This window comes from Solanum tuberosum, unplaced genomic scaffold (assembly GCF_000226075.1).
Source record: "Solanum tuberosum cultivar DM 1-3 516 R44 unplaced genomic scaffold, SolTub_3.0 scf00259, whole genome shotgun sequence".
NCBI classification, from domain to species: domain Eukaryota; kingdom Viridiplantae; phylum Streptophyta; class Magnoliopsida; order Solanales; family Solanaceae; genus Solanum; species Solanum tuberosum.
This window is the reverse complement of record NW_006239180.1, coordinates 795,249-812,956: the sequence shown is the minus strand read 5'-3', so window position 1 is coordinate 812,956 and position 17,708 is coordinate 795,249. Positions and strand designations below refer to the sequence as shown.

Genomic DNA, 17,708 nt, shown 5'->3' with positions numbered 1-17,708 from the left:
TTTTGTAAAATAATAAAGACTAGGCTAAGCTTTAAATGGAAATAAGTTCCCTCTCGGACAACTTACCCCATTTTAAATGCATTCCTCTTGGACACCCATTAGCCGGATGAAGACCAGCCTACGCCGTATCCCACTCACTCTCTCGAGCTGAATGTTAGGATATGGGACTAGGGCTAACCCTCTCCAGCTGATCCTCATGTCGACCCACTCCTTAGGCCATCAGTCTAGTGGTTTTGGTTTCACGACCTCCCTTTCGGGCAAGCCAAAAACACATGCGTGGCTTTGTATTTGCAACAAAAAACCCTTTAAATTAAACCACAACCACTAGGTGAAATCACCATTAAAATACATCTAACCTATCAGCAAGCAAGACCCAACAAGAATATAAACTCATATTTACTAAATCACACCCTAAGAATGGGAGTTTTTAGCCACACATCAAGAAATAAGAAATTATACCTAACATGATAAAGAAATCAACCGGGTATAAGAAATTAAACCTTGAATTAAGCTACGGAAGAAGAATAAAGAAGACCCACTTCCAACTTGGGGAAGATTAACTCCTTTCTTCAAGTCTCCACAATACCCTCTCCGAACTTGAGAGAAAAATACGATAGACTAATAATAATTTTTACTCTAAAATGTTCCACTCAAAAAAAATTCCCATCAAGACTACAATTCTAAATAGTATTTTTAGTTTTCACAAATTGTGCTGTGGAGGATTGTTCGGCAACATTAGTTGAGATCACCAATGAACTCAACGATCCGCCTTTTGGTCAGCTCATCACCTTCAGTGTCTTTCCTTTAGTATCCTCGCATTCTGGATCATTAGGTGATACAGTAATGTTTCGCGGAACTGATCGGCGACTCGCCGATTGCTCCTTTCCTCACCTTTTGATCCACTTCCTTCAAGGCTTCGCGTACTGAAACGAAGGGCAGTTCATGTCATTTCGGCGACACGCCAAGTTGAACTCGGCGATCCGTAGGATTCCATTTCTTGTTATTTTCAGCCCTATTTGCTCTGTTTTGCGCCTAAGTGTCCATACGACCCATCTTCAGGACCATGGACTATGAAGGTTCCCGTGGTCCTCACATGGGCGAGGGGTGTCTGAGGGCTAGGATAGGAAGGCTACTGCCTAGATGTAAAGGACGCCACCATGGCCCGTCGTCAAGGCCACAGACCGTGAAGGTGCCTGTGGTCTAACGTCTGGGCCTGGTGACTTCCAAGTCATGACCACGGGCAAGTCAACGAACCGTGGACCCTATCACGTGACCGTGCCGTGGTTCACTGCTTCAGGTAACTTTTGCAATTTTTTCCTAGGTCTGGTTATCGAGGTGTTGCAATATCTCCCCATTGGGATCATTCGTCCTCGAATGAAGACTAAACTAGCTGAAATGGAGGGAATGAGTTGCATCCCTACCACTAAAAACTGAAGACTAATTTCTGACTGAACTAAGTTCAAAGAACATACAAATACGCTGAAAATGCAAGTACAAACTGAAGGAACATGATACTAAGACTGAATTCACGCATGAATGACTGAAAAACTGAAGATGAACTAATACCTCAAGGTGGAGTGGGATCGAAAGGAAAAAGGTGAGGATACTTGGACTTCATGGCTGCTTGTGCTTCCCAAGTAGCTCCCTTTACGAACTGACTCATCCACAAAACCTTAACTGAAGTGACTTCCTTATTTCTCAACCTTCTAACCTGACGATCGAGAATCTCAACTGGCACATCCTCATATGAAAGATTATATTTCACGGCCACACTCTGTAATGGCACTATGGTTGCTGGATCACCCACACACTTCTTCAAAAGTGAAATGTGAAAGACTGGATGCACTTCTGCCAAATATGTTGGCAACTCTAACTCATAAGCCTCTTTACCAATCCTTTTCAAGATTCGGTAAGGGCCTACATATATGGGACTGAGCTTCCTTTTTTTGCCAAATAACATCACCCCCTTCATAGGAGACACATTCAGGAATACCCAATCATCAACTTCGAACTCTAGTTCCTTTCTCCTTACTTTTGCGTAAGACTTCTAGCGACTCTGGGCTGTCTTAAGTCTATCTCGGATGAGTAGCACTTTCCCCATAGCATAATGGACTGAACCTGGCCCTATCAAGGCTGCTTCACCTACTTCAAACCATACAACAGGAGACCTATATCTACACCCATACAATGCCTCATAAGGGGCCATTTGAATGTTGGAATAGTAACTATTGTTGTAGGAAAACTCCATAACAGGAAGTTGATCATCCCAACTATCCTTGAAGTCAATCACATAAGCTCTCAACATGTCCTCTAAGGTATGAATGGTACACTCCGCGTGACCATCTTTCTGTGGATGAAATGATGTGCTAAGGTTAACCTGAGTACCAAGACCCTTATGAAATGACTTTTAGAAATAAGAGGTAAACGGAGGACCTCTATCTGAGATGATAGACAAAGGAACCCCATGAGCCCCACAATCTCCTTCATGTAAATCTTGGTGTAATCATCTGCCGAATCTGTTGTCTTGACCGCCAAAAAGCGAGAAGACTTAGTAACCCTATCAACAATCACCCAAATTGAGTCATGTTGTCTGCGAGTACGAGATAAACCTGTGATGAAGTCCATGTTGATCTCTTCCCACTTCCAAGTAGGAATGTCAATCTTTTGTGTCATACCTCCTAGTTTCTAATACTCTACCTTGACTTGCTAGCAATTGGAGTACTTAGCCACAAATCCGCTATATCTCATTTCATACCATTACACCAATAGACTCCTGCAGATCGCGGTACATCTTAGTGGCTCCTGGATGGATAGAATATCTGGAGTTATGGCCCTATTCAAGAATATGTTGTCTCAACTTGCCCATATTAGGAATACATAATCGACCCTGGTAGCGAAGAACACCATCTCCCCCTTGGGAGAAAACCTCAACTCTCTGTTGGTGGACTGCACCTTTGAGTTCAAGTAATATCGGATCGCTGTCTTGCTTTTCTTTAACTTCCACTACCAAAGAAGTTGTTGCCCCATTTTGAACCATTACATCACCATCTGATATACTCGTAAGATGGACTCCTAGGTAAGCAAGTCTGTGAACATCCTTTGCTAACTCCTTTCTTTCTTTCTCAACATGTGCTACACTACCCATAGATAATCTAATTAGAGCATCTGCTACTACATTTGCCTTACCTGGATGGTAATGCACGCTCATATCATAATATTTGAGGAACTCAAGCCATCTTTTATGGCAAAGATTCAACTCTTTCTGGGTGAATACATATTGGATGAATAGATCTACATGAGCACCATACAAGTAGTGTCTCCCAAAATCTTGAGTGCAAACACCACTGCTGTAAGGTCAATGTCATGAGTCAGATAATTCTTGTCATGTACATTAAGTTATCTAGAAGCATAAGCTATAACTTTACCTTCGTGCATCAACACACCACCTAGGCCGACTCTAAATGCATCACAATAGATCACATAACCATCTGAACCCTCTGGTAGAGTCAAGACAGGAGTTGTAGTCAACCTAGTTTTCAATTCTGCGAAGCTTTTCTCACAATCATTTGACCATCGAAACTTGACTATCTTCTGAGTCAACCTAGTCAATGGTGAGGCTATGGACGAAAAATCCTTCCACCAAATCCTCTTGTAGTAAATCCGCTAGAGCTAAGAAACTTCTGATATCTGTAGCAGAGGTAGGTCTAGGTCATTGTTTCACTGCTTCTATCTTTTGGGAATCTACTTGAATTCCTTCACTAGACACAATATGCCCAAGGAAAGCAACTCATTGTAACCAAAACTCGCACTTGTTAAATTTTGCAAATAACTGGCGATCTTTGAAAGTTTGCAGAAAAACTCTGACTCGCTTATTCTTCCTCATTCCTAGAGTAAATGAGGATATCATCAATAAAGACGATAACGAACAAGTCCAAGTACTGCTTGAACACTCTGTCAATGTCATGAGTCAGATAATTCTTGTCATGTACATTAAGTTATCTAGAAGCATAAGCTATAACTTTACCTTCGTGCATCAACACACCACCTAGGCCGACTCTAAATGCATCACAATAGATCACATAACCATCTGAACCCTCTGGTAGAGTCAAGACAGGAGTTGTAGTCAACCTAGTTTTCAATTCTGCGAAGCTTTTCTCACAATCATTTGACCATCGAAACTTGACTATCTTCTGAGTCAACCTAGTCAATGGTGAGGCTATGGACGAAAATCCTTCCACAATCCTCTTGTAGTAATCCGCTAGAGCTAAGAAACTTCTGATATCTGTAGCAGAGGTAGGTCTAGGTCATTGTTTCACTGCTTCTATCTTTTGGGAATCTACTTGAATTCCTTCACTAGACACAATATGCCCAAGGAAAGCAACTCATTGTAACCAAAACTCGCACTTGTTAAATTTTGCAAATAACTGGCGATCTTTGAAAGTTTGCAGAAAAACTCTGACTCGCTTATTCTTCCTCATTCCTAGAGTAAATGAGGATATCATCAATAAAGACGATAACGAAAAAGTCCAAGTACTGCTTGAACATTTTGTTCATCAAATCCATGAAAGCTACAGGAGCATTGATTAGTCCAAATGACATAACTATGAATTCATAATGACCATACCGAGCTCTGAAGGCTGTCTTCGAAATGTCACTATCTCTGACTCTAGCCTGATGATAACATGATCTGAGGTTTATCTTTGAGAAATGACTACCACCCTGAAGTTGGTCGAACAAGTCATCAATCCTGGGGATCCAAATGACATAACTATGTGATACTCTTTTCTGAGTGATTCCCTCTTTTTCTTATTTCAGCCCAATCCAGTAGTTTTTTTTCTTTTATGCACTTAGCTCACTGGTCGAACTTTTTTTTTCCTTCTTCTTTCTATTCGGGTTGCAATCACCCTCAACTTAGGCTTTTGGCCTGAGTAGTGATATCGTACTTTCGGAGAACCTAGGATATGATATATGTTAGGTAAGAACAAAGACTGTTTTAAGGCTCAAATTGGGTTCAAGTGATAATCTTTTCATTTAGTTCTTTTATTTTTGGATTTTTACTGGTTTAACAAAACTGGCCTACTGATCCTTTCCTATCCGGTTATTCTCAGATTCAAGCACGACTACTTAGGCAAGTTCTAGTTTCTGCTCTTAGTGTTAGACTTCAATCAAAACTTACACACACACTACACATGATTGCATTTTGTTAGTTTCTTGGTTCACCAATAAATTTGTCAGATTAGCCATGTTCAACATATTTCAGTATCTAAGATGGCATCTAAAGATCCTAACAATCAAACTCAGATGCAGGATCTCAATTTTCACAAATTAGTTGTTGCACACCTCAACACATAAAACAACCCAAAACAATAATACACAGAAACAACCTCCATTTTTCTAACAGTTATGGCTGGTTGTTGACCACCCCCTCCCCAAATAAAAAGGACTTTGCCCTCAGAGTTGATACAGAAAAATTAAATACACAGGCTATGAGGAAGGGTCATACCTACGGCGCTCTAGGCACTGGTCGTTGGATCAGCATTGGCACCCTTATCAATGGGTGTACTATCAGAACTCGGGACATAATCAATTTGGTCCTCATTAGTCAGAGCAGGTGCACCACTACCAGAAGCACCAACTAAGGCTGCATCTCGTTGTTGATGTTCAAGGGCCTCCTTCTCTCTAGCTTCCCTCTTTGATGCTCTATGAGCTCTCTTTTCTTGCCTTCTTGTCTCTCTAGCTGGGTCAGTAGGGGTCTCCTCATCAAGTTCTCTAGCTTTATATTTTCTCTTGCCGGATTTACTCGTGGGGGGTGCTCCCCAAAGATCATCGAGATTTTGATTGGAGGGTGCCTAACTTAACATTTGCATCAACGACTCTGGCATGACCGGAGTGGGCACCTGTGCTGGCTTTTCAGCCAGCTTAGCAATTTGAGTGCTCATCTCAGCCAACTGGGCTCTGAACTCTTCAGTATCTGCTAAACCGGTAGCCTAGAAGCGATCCTGAACAAGGTTCTCCAAACCATCCATTCTGTCCTTTAAGACCGATAGCTCCGTCCTCATCTCATCTTTGATCTCCTTTATCGTAGCTAATACCTTTGTCTCTATCAGCTGAGGCATCCGGAGCACAATATGGTCTACCAATGTCCTGTTCTGGCGCTGATTTGCAACCAGTTTCTCAAGAAAAAACATAGGGACAGTGACAAAGGTACATGGAGTCTGGGAGGCTGAAGCTGGAGGTGGTGGTGCATCTGTGGATGGCTGTGATGAATCTCCTTGTTCTGGACATCTATCTGTATGTGAGATGTCAAGTGGGACATGTGGAACAACAGCTAAAGTTCCCACAGCGGAAGACTTTGCGCCAAACAGATTGTTCGCGACATCCTTGATTTTAGAAACCTGGGTTAGTCTGAATGTTTCACCCCATCTATCAACTAGGTTGTTTGCTCCTCGACATAATTTCCCTATTAGACAGGGAAAAGGAAGTGCAGCTCTCTCATTTAGTGCGCTGTCACTCATCTCGATAGCTATTATACATCCCACATTAAACGGGTAACCTGCCATAAGACATGCTACCAACGAGGCCTGGGAAGGTGACAAAGTGTTATCATTAGCTGTTGGTCGCAATTGCGCTCGGACAATAGCCCACCAAACCTTGGCTGGAAAAGACAGTGAAGCTTTAGTGATGAGAGTTGGAGTTGTGGTGACCCAAACTGCATTTTCCCCATCTATGGCAATCTGCTTCCCAATCCAGCATAAAACCCTTTCTCGAGAAGTCTGATCTTCCATTGTAGTATCACTGATGACGTCATGATGTTTACCCTCGAAAAGTCCAACTGAAGTTGCTGTAGAGTATTATGTGTCGTACAACATTCTGTTAATCGATGCCTCAGAAATATCTATTGATTTACCCCTAACTATGATTGGGTCGAGTGGACCCCAGGTAATAGCCATGTCTTTCTGTCCACGTTTCGTGGTCTCTGTATCCGCAACAAAATTCATCAATGTAGCTGCATAAGAGGAATAAAATTATTTGGTCAGGTGGCTAGAGTATTTGCCAGGTGCATTGTCCATCCAGTCGAACTGATAGAGCTGAAATATCTAATAGATGTCCAAAAATGAATTGATATCAGCTACCACCACCCTAGTCTCACGCATGATTACTCGATTCTTGAAATCCCCAGTTTTATTCACAATACCATTGTCAAAGAACTCTTTAGACCGGTTGACAGTCCACATGGAGAGATAACAAGCAATTAGTTGTGGTCTCAATGCAGCGTTAGGTTCCTGAGCGTTCACATACATCACCATGGTGTCATCATCGGTGATTTCCTCGTTATCCTCTCTATTAATTGCTTCCTCTCGTACTCCAGTTTCAGCTTCTGTGGTAGCCACAGGTGGAGAGGTATTTATGTCGCTCTGAGAACCGCTTTTAGATTCAGCACTGTCCCCCGAGTCATTCGCAGATTGGCTGCCAGCATCAACATAAGATTTACTTCCCGAGGTTTCCCCGTTATCAGAACTGCTATCTCCCTCTTCAGCTTGAGGAGGAGAGTCCTGGAGAATAGCTCTTCTAGCCAGTGATCTAGTAGCCCGAGGCAAGTAATCTTCAGGTGTGACATTTATTTGCACCTCAGACCCAGTCGCTTCGGAGTCGTCATGACCCTCTTATTGCGAAGCGGTGACGGGGCCAGGTTTGTTAGCATTCTTCCTTCTGGGACCCATTGTACCTGAGGAACAAATCACCGATTCAGTACAATCCTCAATAAAATGACACACTAGCGGGTACTCAGACTTCCCTTGTGGAATATCATCATGACACCTTGCCTTAAGAATGTCGTTATCCAATCTATTATTGAGAAGGGCCACAGAACCAACAATGAACAAAAACTGCATATAGAAAATTTTTAAAATTGTACAACTAAAGTAGACTGGACGAGAACTTGTACGGGCCATGGTATGTACCACGGACCATGAAAGCACTTGTGTGATTGGGACAGAGTCAGTGTGCAAGATGGACTGTGGAACTATTTTACAAAGGGATGTTCACGGACGGCTTCACGGCTCGTGAGGTTCACCACGGTCCCTGATACTGCCCGTGAACTTTAACTAACGGTTGGGTTGAGTTCAAGTGTGGTCTACGACAGGTTGCATGACCCGTGATGTCTTCCACGGTCCGTACAACCTGTCGTAGTCTTACACTGGGCAACAGGTCAGTCACCTCCTTCCCAACCTCGAATTTTAGCACTTAACCTCCATTTTTTTACAAATACAAGATCTTCTTATACTTTAAGACTTAGCCACTTCTTATTTAACTAAATTAAATAACCTAAATTTCACCACCTACCTAAAATTGACTCTGTGATCAACCAACACACAAGAATAACTAAAACTTACCAATTCGACTTACCCACTCCAATTAAGTATCAGTTAGCAATTAATCATTACAAAGGTATGCTGACATCAAGAAAGTCGAAGTCATTATACATTGGTGTAGAAAATATGGAACGTTGCAAACCATTGAAAATCAACTTACATGGAAGTGAAAAAAAGCCAAAATCTAGAAGTAGCTTGACACACTTGCACAACTGAGCACTTAGGGTTTCAATTCTTGGGTAGGATGTAGGATTTATTGATGAATGGTAATCAATTCTTCCTTTAGATAGCCGTTATGGAGGAGAAGAATAGAAAGAAACTGACTCTTTGCCTTTAGAAATTGAATAAATACGTTTTAATTTTGAGTTGGGTTACGCGCGGGTCGGGTCGGGTAATTGGTGTTATTAAGTAGTGTATTATGGGCCGTGAAACTTCCCGTGAAGGCCATCACCATCTGTGGTATGTCCGTGACAATGACTTGGCAAAGAAACTTACATGGTGCAGACGACGGATCGTGAAGTTGCCCGTTAAGGGAATAACGGTCTGTTAAACTATCTGTGATGTTGACTTGGAACTGAAATTCCTACCTGAGGTTCACGAGAGGTTAGACGGCCCGTACACTCTCTGACGGACCGTGAACCCTATTTTATGTCATTTCTAGTAGCTTCCAAACTTAGTCCTCAAGTTGATGGATCGTGATAGTGCCCGTGCAGATCACTACGGTCCGTGATACTGACCGTGAAGTTCAGTCTACACCAGGTCCTGCATTTTTTCCCCTATTCTCTCCTGCACACATCAGCACACAGTGACTGTATAAAAACAACAAAAAATAATGCTAAAGGTAACATACCTAATATAATTACATCTTGGGTTGCCTCTCAAGCAACGCATAATTTAACGTCGCGGCGCGACGCAGGTTACTTGATTACTGAGACTTCATCAAGTTTGCATTCCTCTAAAATCTTGACATCCTCAGGAGCACCCAAACATTCCTTGACTCGCTGACCATTAGCTTTGAACCTCTCACCTTTTTCATTTTCTAGTTCAATAGCACCAGATTGAAAAGCCTATGTGAACTTTAAAGGTCCAGACCATTTATACCTCAGTTTTCCTTGAAATAGACGTAGTCTGGAGTTGAAGAGTAACACCAAGTCACCAGGAGTAAAGCTCATTTTGTCAATATGCTTGTCATGATATAGCTTTATCCTATCCTTATACAGTGCTACACTCTCATAGGCCCTCAGACGGAACTCATCCATCTCATTGATCTGATCTAGCCTCAAGTTTGCGGTTTCGCTCAAATTTAGGTTCAGCATCTTCAACGCCCAGAATGCTCTATGCTCAAGCTCAACTGGAAAATGACGTGCCTTTCCAAACACTAATTGATATGGAGACATACGAATAGGTGTTTTGAAAGCTGTCTAATATGCCCATAAGGCATCATCTAGCTTCCGTGCCCAATCTGTCATGTTGGCATTCACTGTCTTTGCCAAGATTGCTTTAATTTCCCTATTGGACACCTCCACTTGACCACTAGTCTATGGGTGATAAGGTGTTGCCACCTTGTGTTGTTTTACCCCATACTTGGTCAGAAGTGCACTAAAAACATTGTTGCAGAACTGAGACCCACCATCACTGATAATGGCTCAGGGTGTTCCAAACCTTGAGAATATGTTCTTTTTCAGGAACCCAGCAACACTTTTTCCATCCTTCTTAGGTAACGTAACAGCTTCAACCCATTTAGACACATAGTCCACAGCCACCGGTATATATTTCTTCCCATATGAACCCACAGAGGGGTCCCATGAAGTTAATACCCCATACATCAAACAATTCCACCTCCAGAATAGGTGTCATGGGTAACTCATGATGCCGAGAGATGGCTCCTTGCCGCTGGTACACATCACAGCTCCTTACTATGTCCACTGCATCTTGATGAATTGTGGGTCAGTAGTGCCCACACTGAAGTATCTTGTGGGCTGTTCAAGCACCACCATGATGACCACTAACCGGAGATGAGTGACAGGCCTCCAAAATGTGCAACATTTCGGCTTCTGGAACACATCGCCTAATTATACTCTCAGCACACACCCTATACAGATATGGTTCATCCCAAAAGTACTTACCTACATCATGCAATATCATTTTCCTTTGCTGACATGTTAGCCCCTTAGGAATCAAATCACTAACCACAAAATTAGCAATAGTCAGCAAACCAAGGAATAAGGTCAAGAGTAGCAGCTAATACCTGCTCATCTAGGAATGTGTCATCTATCTCGCGCTCAAGTTCTTCCTTCTTTGCAGTTTCCAACCTAGACAGGTGATCAGCTACCTGGTTCTCACAACCTCTCATGTCTTTCACTTCGAAGTCAAACTCTTGGAGAACCAATACCCATCGGATGAGCCTAGGCTTGGCATCTTTCTTTTCCATGAGATATCTTAAGGTAGCATGGTCTGTGTGAACTATCACCTTAGTGCCCAGTAGATAAGCTCTAAAAATTTCAAAAGCATACACTACAACCAATAGTTTCTGCTCAGTGACTGTGTAGTTTCGCTGTGCCCCATTTAGCGACTTACTAGCATAGTAAATCGGATGGAACATCTTGTTGAGCTTCTGTCCCAACACAACTCCTAATGCAGTTCCACTAGCATCACACATCACCTCAAATGGCTCCGCCCAATCTAGGCCAATAATCACCGGTGCTGAAATCAGCTTCTCTTCTAGGCACTCAAAAGCTTTAAGGCATGCTCCATCAAAGAGAAATTTCACCTCCTTCTCTAAAAGCATGCACATAGGGTGTGCAATTTTGGAGAAGTCTTTGATGAAACGCCCATAGAATCCGGCGTGTCCTAGGAAGCTTCGAACACCCTTCACACAGATTGGCAGAGGTAATTTTTCAATCACCTCAATCTTAGCCTTGTCGACCTCAAATCCTTTCTATGACACCTTGTGTCAAAGGACTATACCCTCTTTTACCATGAAGTGGCACTTCTCCCAATTTAGCACTAAGTTGGCTTCCTCACATATCTATAAATCACTGCTAAGATTCAACAAACAGTCATCAAAGGTATCGCCTACTACAGAGAAGTCGTCCATAAATACCTCTAGAGTGTCCTGAACCATGTCTGAAAAGATGGACATCATACACCTTTGGAATGTGGCTGGTGCATTACATAGTACAAATGGCATGCGTTTAAACGCAAAAGTGCCATAAGGACATGTGAAGGTGGTCTTTTCCTGATCTTCAAGTGCAATTGATATCTGGTTGCAGCCAGAGTATCCATCTAAGAAATAGTACCAACCTTTACCTGCCATCCTGTCAAGCATCTGGTCCATGGAATGGGAAAATGATCCCTCAAAGTCCACTTGTTCAGTTTCATGTAGTCCATGCACACTCGCCATCCAGTGACCGGTCTCTGTGGGACTAATTCATTCTTGGTATTTGCCACCACAGTCATACCTCCCTTTTTAGGCACGCATTGCACTGGGCTGACCCAGTGGCTATCAGAGATAGAGTAGACCACCCCAGCATCTAACCATTTGATTATTTCTTTCTTAACCACCTCTTGCATAGGTGGGTTCAACCTCCGTTGTTGTTTAATACTCGGGCTGCAGGAATCTTAAGCGTTCAAATACCTGGAGGTATACCAATTATATCAGCAATGGTCCAGCCAATGGGTCTTTTTTATCTTTTTAGCACCTTGATCACCTCTTGTACCTGCTCTTCATTCAAATTTGTAGCCAATATCACAGGTAAAGTGTTATTAGTACACAAGAATACATACTTGAGGTGAGTGGGTAACTGTTTCAGCTTTAACACCGGTGGCTCCTCAATGGATGGTTTCGCTGGAGGGCTTGTCCTGTTTTTCAAGTCCAAGTCCAATTTCTTTGGAGCATACGAATGTGCTCCCATACCCTGCAAGGAATTCACAGTCTCTACATAGGCAGACCGTAAATCAGTATCAAAGTTCATAAGTATTGTTGCTAATGTTTCAACAGTCATTCTCTCTTTTATGGGTACTCTCATGTCTTCATCACTAACCATCTCTATTGCAGATATCACATTCATATCTCATGGTTGTTTTATTGACCTGCAAATATTGAACCTTACCTCATTTGTGCTGAGTCTGAACTTCAACTCTCCTCTCTCAACATCCACTAAAGTTGTTCTCGTGGCCAAAAAGGGTCTTCCGAAGATGATGGGAACCTCAAAATCCACTTCGCAATCCAGAATCAGGAAATCAGCTGGAAAGATGAAAGTGTCAACCTGTACCAGTACATCACACAGGATTCCCACCAGCCTCTTTACTGACCTATCAGCCATCATAAACCTCATTGTTGTAGGTTTTGGTACTCCTAAACCTAACTTTTTTATAAATGGCTAAAGGCATCAATTTTACGCTAGCTCCCAGATCACATAAAGCTTTTGCAAACTTGATTGACCCAATGGTGCATGGTATTGTGAATGCACCTGGATCCTCCTTTTTCTGATCCAGAGATCTGGTAGCAATGGCACTGCAATGATGAACATCGTTAGAAAAATCATGACTTACAGCTCTTTTCTTGGTAACCAAGTCTTTCATGAACTTGGAATATCCTGGCATCTACTCTAGAGCTTCTACCAATGGAATGTTTACTGAAAGTTGTTTCAGCATGGTGATGAATTTCTTAAACCTTCCATCTTCAGCTTTCTTTTCGAGTTTTTGAGGGAAATGAGGAGGTAGCCTGGGAATCTGTTGTAAGGGCAGGTTTTCCTGAACCTCTTTCTCTTTTCCTCTCGCAGGTTGTGCTTTAGGTTAAGCCTGTTGAACCTCCTCTAGATCATCTAGCTGTATAGTCTCATCCTCCTCTCTGCTAGCTTACTCCAAGACCTGTTCATACTTGGTACCTGTAGAAATAAGGTCAGAAAGAACTTTACCACTCCTGGTGGCGATGTCCATGCAGTATCAGTCCTTCTTGGGATTTTGAATGGTATCACTTGGTAGTGATCCATTCTTTCTCTGATTCAATAAGGCTGAGAGTTGCCTCTATTTGTTTAATGGAGGTGGTGTGAGACTCCACCAACTGACTCATGCTCGAGAAGTCACCTCTAATTTCTTTCACCTCTGCAACAGTTGACTCAACCTTCTGAAGTACCTTAGCCATCATGTCCTCAAGCTTAGACCCGCTAGAACTACCACTCGCCTGGTCTTTATTACCTGGACGTACATATACACCATTGCGATCATTCCTATACCCATCTCTGTTTTGCCAGTTTCCTTGATCTCTATTTACTGGCCTTTCATACTGACCATACCTAGCATAACTCCAACCTACATTTCCAGAATTGTAACCCTGATTTCCAGAGTTATAATTTTGGAAACCTCGTTGGTTCCCAAAATAGTTAGCTTCCTCATCAATGTCAAGATCCTGATCTTCATACATGTTCTGTTGTCCCACAGCATTCACCTTTTCAGACTTGGCAACAATGTACTTTGTGAGCAAGTCTGTTTGAGTCCTCATATGTGCCATGTCTTGGTCTATTTCTTCTTCCCTCTTCCCCTGTTCATCTGAAAGCTGAAATATACCCATGCTCTCCTACCTCTGCATCTCTAGTGTACCATGCTCTGTTGTTCTTTGAGACCTCATCTGATAGCTGCATGCTCTCCGTAAATGACTTCCTCATAAATGAGCCTCCACAAACTGCATCAACAACATGTTTAGTAACATAATTCAGAGATCTATAAAAGGACTGTTTAAGATGTCTTTCGGTAAGATCATGGTTGCGGCATTTCTTCAACTCTTGGCTGAACCTCCACCAAGTATCATGCATTGCTTTTCCTGGTAGCTGCTTGTGTGTACTAATCTCGTCCATCATCTGCAGCTCTTTTGATTCTGGGAAGAATCATTCGAGGAAAGGTTCCTTCAACTCATTCCAAGTTCTGATGGAGTCATTTGGCATCTCATTCAACCAGTTAGTCGCCTCTCCAGTAAGAGACAATGGAAACAACCTCAATCTCATTGTTGTTTGGTTGACCCCAGGAATCTTTTGTGACTACAGATAGCCACAAAATTCATCAAGTGTTGATTCGCATCATCACCAACTGCACCCCTAAGCATACCTTTAAGGTTCAACAATTGAATCATAGTGCTGGTGATTGTGAACTTAACCCCTGGAGGTAGTGCAGGTAACACTATCGCTCCAGTGGCTCCAGCTCCATCCAAATCTGCATCATCTTCATCATACATCATGTGCGCTGGTGCTAATCTCTACCCCTTGGAGCTATTGGTTGGCGCTGGGGAGGGATCAATCCATCCACTCCTCTATTCTCATCTACCACCGTAGGTTGGTTGTTACCGCCATTCTGCTTAACACCTCCTGCAGCAGCTTCAGATTTTAGTCCCAACCTTTTTCTTTGTGCCTCTAGTTCTTGTGCATTCACCATTTTTTGAAGAATCTTTTCAAGTTCTGAGTCATAAGGGATCAATGGAGCTCCTTTACTCCTATTTCTTGGCATACACAGTAATACTCACATGAAAGAGACACAAACACAGAACAAAACGTAAAATTAGGAAATATAACTACAAATCGAATAAATACTAGTAAAACACTTCTGAATGAAATTCCTCGGCAGCGGCGCCAAAATTTAATACATCTAAACTTACATTCAAAATAAGAAGTGTAAACGTTCATTGTCAATTTACCGAACTCAACCAGAGTTGAGGTCAATCCCACAGAGAATTTCTTTACAGATAAAGTTTCACTATCGCGTTTACTCAATTGTCGTTACTATTTCCTAAACAAATAATACGAAAAGTAAATTGGGTTTGATTGAAAAGTATTCTATCAGCAACACTTGCAGTCAAAACATAGATACACAGTTCACAGATGATCTCGTTGTAAGTTGATTCAATTAATTTAAAGAAACCAGGTTTTGTTGTCACTATGACATCGATTATAATGCTCTCCCGTAAATTGAGTATCAGGTAAATCAATGTTTACAGAACCTTTACGAGTTGAATTAATCTAACGCTTCTCAGCCTAATCAGATAATATTCACTCTCATTTGCTCGAACTTAAAGTGTTATCGATATTAGAATTCGCTTAATTTGATATGGTGTTAAAGATCTCTTCTCTCGAACTCCATCTTTAACTCCAATTAGTTAAATTAGTTTAGCATTTTCCTAACTGATGCTTTTCTATCGGACAAACACCAGGTACAGGTCTATCTAAAGCATGCACTCAATAGACTAAAATGATAATGAAAGGTGTAAACTACAGGTTGTAAACAAAGATTACCTTTTACTCATTTTACAAAATCACAACTAGAATATCGTCATACATCTGACACACCCAGTCGTGATATTTAGCCACTCATGTTTTCACGTAAAGAATCAGTACTGGAGAATGAAAACATGTTAAGAAATACTTGCAAAAATAATTGGTAAATCAACAACCACTTGATAATCTGATAATCGAAATACAAACTTCAAACTGATAAAAATAATTTGAATCCAAAATCTGAAGCTAAATGTAATGCCCTGTTCTTAGTCGTAAAATGTAAGATCATGAATAATGATTAACAAATATTCAAAAACAACCTTAAGTAATTCAAAATAGAATGTTTAAAATGAGTCCTAATCGAATTAGGACTGAGTTGTCGAGCCTTTTCATGGCCACTACCACGACCCGTCAAGGGCTTCACGGTTTGTGAAGCCCTCCGTGATCTTGCCTTGGACTTCTCAAAAGTGGGTCTTCAAACTTGGTCACTGGAAAATGCACCACAACAGCTACCATGGTCTGTAGTGAGGACCACGGCATGTGAAGCCGCCTGTGGGATTCACTTGGGGAAACCCCCTTCTTTCACTTCTTTCTTGCTTCCATACTGGTTCAGCTTCACTGCAGGTACCATGGTCCGTGGTGAGGACTACGGCCCGTATAACCCTCTGTGGTCTTCACTTGGTTATTCTTGTACTTCATCTTCTCAAGGCCCAACCACTACCTCACTTTCATGAGGTCAACCACGGACCGTAATGAAGTTAACGGTCTGTAAAGTTGGCCGTGAACTTCACTTGGTCGGCATCAGTTCTGCTTCTTTTTCTTCTTTTTTATATGACTCAGATTCTGCCTACACATTTAACAAACCCATCAAATAATCCAAAATTTCACTTAATTCCAATATTACTTCATAGTTATTAAGCATCAAATGTGCCTTGATTTCGCGGCACATCAGTATCTGGAAAGACATCAAATCCAAAGTCGATTTCCCTTCCGGGAGGAACTCCAGGAAGAACATCTGGAAACACTTCTGGAAACACTTTTGGAAACTCATTAACTACAGGGACTGACTCAAGAGTTGGGGATTCGGAACTAGAATTCTTAACCCGAACTAGATGATAAATATAACCCTTAGAGATCATCTTTCTAGCCATAAGGTAAGAAATGAATCGACCCATAGGCGCTAAGCTGCTACCTTTCCATTTTAAGATTGGTTCATCTAGAAACTGAAAATGAACAATCCTAGTTCTACAATTGACTGAGGCATAACATGAATGTAACCAATCCTTGTCTAGAATAATATCGAAGTTCACCATTTCTAACTCTACAAGATCTTCTGAGGTGACTTTTTGAGAGACTGTAACAGGGCAATTTCTGTATACCCGTCTAGCTATAACTGGGTCACCGACTGGAGTAGAGACTGAGAAGGGTTCTGAAAGATTTTATGGGTTAACACTGAATTTGACTGCAATATAAGGAGTTAGAAAAGACAACATAGCCCCTGGATCTAATAATGCATAAACATCAAGGTCAAAGACTCGTAACGTACCAGTGACTACATCAAGAGAATCTTTCGAATCTTGGCGAGCCTGAAGAGCAGAGAGCCTGTTTTTACATTGTCCGCCATCTGTACCAGATAACTTACCCTGCTGAGTCGGGTGACCTGTTGGTGTTGCTGAAGTTGTAGACTAAGCTCTACCATTATTTCCTCTTTGACCCTATCTAGAAGGAAAATCCTTCAATCTATGACCAGACTGACCACATCCAAATCATCCTTCCTTACCTGCAAGGCACTCGCCCGAATGGTTTTTACTATATTTCGGGAAAGTTGGGTAGGTTTTGGTATCTGTAACACTCCCTTGAGACTTAGAGCTTGACACCCTACCTTTCTGATCGTTACGGAACCTGGGGGATGGAACACTAGCTGATGAAAGTGCTAGAGTCGAAGACCTCTGCTGAAACTGCGAGCTATTTCCACTACCCGATTCTGTTGGGAATACTCATAGTTACCTGTTCTTGCTTTCTTAGGCTCCTTAGCCTATTCCCTAAGCTTATCACCCTCAACCTGCTAAGCATT

At 41.9% G+C, this 17,708-nt stretch overlaps 1 pseudogene; it reads right to left on the bottom strand.

The window, feature by feature from the left end:
* Positions 1 to 17,708, bottom strand: part of LOC107062685 (uncharacterized) — a 127,815-nt pseudogene that overhangs the window by 75,261 nt on the left and 34,846 nt on the right.